Here is a 5000-nt window from a genome sequence, read left to right on the forward strand (position 1 = left end):
CATACACACACACACACATGCACACACATACACATACACATACACACACACACGCACACACACACACACACACACGCACACACACACGCACACGCACACGCACACGCACACACACACGTACACACACACACATACAAATATAATGTTCCAACTCATGTCCTCTGCAAGGTCTGCATGTCCTTCCTGGGTATGTTTGCACAATCAACCAAACCTTTTAGGAATAAACACACACACACACAGTCACACACTTTAATAATGTTCCAATTCAACACCTTCTGCAAGGTCTGCATTTCCCCTTTGGGTATGTACCGTATGTAAACTCAACTCAGCGTGTAGTAAGACCATGTACACACGCATACACACACACACACACACTCAACACACACACACACTCTTCATTTTCCAGTTCAACACACTCTGCAAGTGTTTACCTATGTGTGACTGTGTGTGTGTGTGTGTGTGTGTGTGTGTGTGTGTGTGTGTGTGTGTGTGAGAGAGAGAGCGAGAGAGAGATTGTGTAAAACATCCATCACACACTTAGTTCCACATTCAAGCCTGCCTCCTCAGTTATGGAGTCTTATTCATCAGAGTGGAGGTTAAAAGCCATGGCTTCTAGTTTCATCAGCAGGACCTCTTTCTAACATGTGGTGAGGTATACACATCACAGCTTTTCAGTCTGCTCACACACACACACACACACACACACACACTCACTCACACGCAACACACACACTCACACTCTCTCTTTTCAATATGCTGGCCTCCATTATGCACACACACACACACACAGAGAAAGAGATACACACACACACAAATATAGTCACACTCAGGGAGAGAGGTCTAATGTGGCATGCACGCACAGACACACACACTCGGGGAGAGAGGTATACACATAACCCCTCTGGTACAGGTTCTTCAGCAAAGGGTCTAACGTGGCAACCGCCCAATTAAAGTCATTTAAATGTTACACAGCAGTAAAATACTTAATTTAAGTTAATGTATCTCCCCAATTTAAAGACAATAATTTAAGAGTGATTAATGCAACCCAACATTAGATATTTTTTCCTAAATTACAAAACGGTTTTATTTTGGCATCACCATCAAGTGAGAAATGATGAGGTATGATTTTTCAATGAGGATAATGAAGAGGCTGCCATCGGAAAGGGCATTAATGCCACAACAGAGCTTAAAATGTGTGTGTGTGTGTGTGTGTGTGTGTGTGTGTGTGTGTGTGTGTGTGTGTGTCATCATTTCTGTGTTTGTGTGTGGCTGTGTGTGTGAAAAGGTCTGTGTGTGTGTGTGTGTGTGTGTGTGTGTGTGTGTGTGTGTGTGTGTGTGTGTGTGTGTGTGTGTGTGTGTGTGTGTGTGTGTGTGTGTGTGTGTGTGTGTGTGTGTGGATGGATGGGTGGGTGTTTGGGCTGTGTGGTAGAGAAGGTCAGTGGGATATGTTTGGTGGGTCAAACAGCACTGTAGGTCTCGTATTGATTCGGCTCATACTAAGATGTCATTGTCTGAAAACACACACACACACACAGACACACACACACACACACACACACACACACACACACACACACACACACACACACAGACGTAGTTGTAACATCCAGTGAAAAGAGCAAAAGCATTTGTAAAGCCCCCAAACAACCAAAGTTTCGATTTATCTCTGCTGTGCCACAGTGTGTGTGTTTGTGTGTGTATGTGTGTTTGTGTGTGTGAGAGAGAGAGAAAGAGATAGAGGTTTGACCCCAGAGGATTGATGGTAGAAAGGGCTGAGTTGGCAGGATTATGGGTAAACTTTAACACCTGCAGTTCCACTTACCTCTAGGTCTCTCGCAGTTTAAAGACATGCAGAAATAGTGTTTCTCTGTTTGAAGTGCTTAAAACGGTGTGTGTGTGTGTGTGTTTGTGTGTGTAATCTCAATACCCTCTACAGGGCATAGTCTTAAAACGAATCCCTTCAAATCGAGGAAGGGGATGTGGTTGCCATGGGAATTTAGAATGCCCCTGGTTCACACAACATTCCGGTCAAATGCCAAACACAACCGTGGATGAGCTCTCTCATTCTCCTTCTTCCTTTTATTATCTCTCCCTCTCTCTCTCTCTCTCTCTCTCTCTGAGTGCATGCTGGGAGTGAGTTTCAGAGCGACGTGAGTGTGAGTGAAACCGCCTTTTAGACAGTGCTTAAACTACCTTTCGTGTGTGAGAGTGAGTGTTTGTGTGTATGCGTGTGTGAGTGAGCGTGAGTGTGTGTGTGTGTGTGTGTGTGTGTGTGTGAGTGAAGCCGTTTTTTTTAAGAAAGTGCTCAGACTACCTTTCGTGTGTCTCTTTAGAGCATTTTTTCCCCAGTTAGGTTAGCTTTATAAATACTGTATATACTGGGGCGACAGTGGTACAGGAGGTAGAGAAGACGTTTAGTAATCAGAAGGTAGCTAGTTCAATTCCCTGTCGAAGCGTCCTTGAGCAAGACACTCAACCCCTAATTGCTCGTGATGTGCAGTGTGCCATCAGTGTAAATGTAAAAATGTGTATACATCCTTGTAAGTCGCTTTGGATAAAAGCGTCTGCTAAATGACTAAATGTAAATGTTGTTTGAAGATAGCTTTATAAATGCTGTTCGTAATTGTTTTCCCGTAGAGTCCGCAACCAGCCTTCGGTAACAATAGGATTTTGAAAAATGGGCTCTGCGACATGCAGTCAAAGTGGTGTGCAGCTCTAGTGTAGAGGATTGTAGTTTAGGAATCTGTGACATTTTTGGTCACGAAAGTGTCAAATCAGCTTGGCGAATGAGCAGAGCGGTTGTTTTATTCCTTGGCACACTTGAGAAAGCCAACGAGGTGATGGAGAAGGGAGTAGTGACCCAGGATAAACAGGCACAGGTTGGCAGAGGACACCGGCTGTCTGCAGCGATTTGGCGCCCCCTGTGGCCAGTCTAGATGAGCTCAGTCTTTTTTTGAAGTTGAAAGTGGATGGATTTTGGGTATGTTGTGTTTGCGACGTCTGAAACTATTCAAATGCTTTGGTTGCGGCGGTTTAGGACACGTCATTAGCAGTCATCCTAAAAAGAATGAAAACCGCAATCAGCACCCTAACGTTTTGGTTTAATCAAATGGGAATTAAATCAATTGCCATAGTCACTGAAGTCAATTTGTCTGCAGACTGTGGGAAACAGATTTGAGAAAGATTGGGCTTAGCCCAAAACAGATCTGATCATGTTCGCCGTAGTGTGGGCCTTGAGGCCGTAAACACATTTGTGGTTGAGCCGGAGGTGACCGATTCGATCACCGAAGAGCTCACTGCAGTTGAGCCAAAGGAAGCTAAAACTGACAGTAGGCGTAAACACAAACACAAACACACACACACACACACAAACACATGCTGAGGAGATAGATTATGTTCTCGGAGCCTTGGGTTCTCAACCTTCAGATAGGGTTCAAGATGTTGATTTTCACATTTCTGATCAAAAGAAAGATAGTAATGTAAGTAAGATATAGAAAGCGGAAGATGTAAATGTTGCCGATAGTAACGATAAGTCTGTAGGCTCCAATTGGTCTGAGTGTTCGCAGGGAGATGTTGTTGTCTCTTGAGAAACTAGCAATGCAGTATAAAGCAGAAGATATAAGCTGTTTTCTACACGACACGAAAGGGAAAGGTGAAGTGGAAGTTGAACATCAGAAAATTGGGAGCAAACTTAGGAGAAAAGTTTGCCACAAAGACACAAATACCTACCTAGTCTTCAGTAACCTGAACACCCTCAGTGTTGGAACCCTTAATTTAAATGGTACCAGAGAGGGGCAAAAAAGATTCACTTTGTTTGGCCTCATCAAAATAAAGCAGGTCCATGTCATGTTTGTGTAAGAGACGCACAGTGATTTAAGAAAGGAATCCGATTGGACAAAAGACTGGGATGGACAGACTTGAGTCGCAAATCGCCCGTAACTGGGGATGTGGCTGTCTTATACTCTAAAGTATTTCGTGTCAAATAGAGGAGAAGTCGAGGGAGGTTATTCAGTTGTTATTTGGTAAAGTCAGTAACCCAATTGCCTAGTGCCCGTGATCTGTGTGCCGTATGGTGGAATATGCATAAAGGGATCAGACGATACACATGGTTTCCCAATCATTATTTTTCTTTCGGAAGACTTGCTGTTTCCAAGTATCTTATCCTCTTAACCTTTCTTAACCTTTTTAAATCTTGTCAATTTTTGTCTGATCTATTCTGCTGTTATTTGCGATGCCTCTCTTAAGATTCTTAAGCCTAGGAGCGCTTATTGGTGTTATAACACCTCACTCTTGGATGACAAACACTTTAAAGATGCCTTTATTTTCTTCTGGCAAGCTTTTAGAGGGCAAACTTTTTTTTTCTACTTCTAAACAGTTTTACCATTCCTTGGACTTGTCATACGGTTTTATTGTGATGAGAGTCAATGTTCAATGTGTATTTGTTCTCAAAAACCCTCAATAAAAAGTTAATTGCAAACAAAAACAACTACAAAAATTATACCAGCAGTGCAATTTCAACGTCACTGGGGAAATAATCTGTTAATTGAACATTTTAGAAGATGACATTTTGAAATTGGAAGGGTTAATAACTACCATAGGAGATAAAGATCATCTTAGACTCCTTGAGACAAAATTTTGAGATTTCAGAGTTTCACTCTCATCCAAACTCCCCTTTAATTTGGAGTTGCAAAAATTTGCTTGTATTGAACCTTCTGATGGACGTCTTGACAGCATTAAGAAGGAAATGGTAAACTTTTTGGGGGACAAATTACACTGGGTCCCTCAAGCAGTTATTCTCCTTTCAAAAGATGGTGGACAAGAACATACATTTGATCAGCAGAAGAGACACTTACTGACTACAGTTTATCCAGAAGCTTCTGACAGGACCCAATGACATGACAATGATAGGTGTGGTAAGTCTTTTTGAGGCCTGGTGATTTTTGAATCATTGGTGGGCAGTAACATTACCATCTCTTCATTGGTTACTTGAAGAGCCAATT

At 42.4% G+C, this 5000-nt stretch overlaps 1 protein-coding gene across 1 annotated transcript in view; it reads left to right on the forward strand.

The window, feature by feature from the left end:
• Positions 1–5000, forward strand: part of LOC105899530 (kelch-like protein 29) — a 115949-nt gene that overhangs the window by 43152 nt on the left and 67797 nt on the right. The window lies entirely within an intron of this gene.

This window comes from Clupea harengus, chromosome 15, assembly GCF_900700415.2.
Source record: "Clupea harengus chromosome 15, Ch_v2.0.2, whole genome shotgun sequence".
Classification (NCBI taxonomy): domain Eukaryota; kingdom Metazoa; phylum Chordata; class Actinopteri; order Clupeiformes; family Clupeidae; genus Clupea; species Clupea harengus.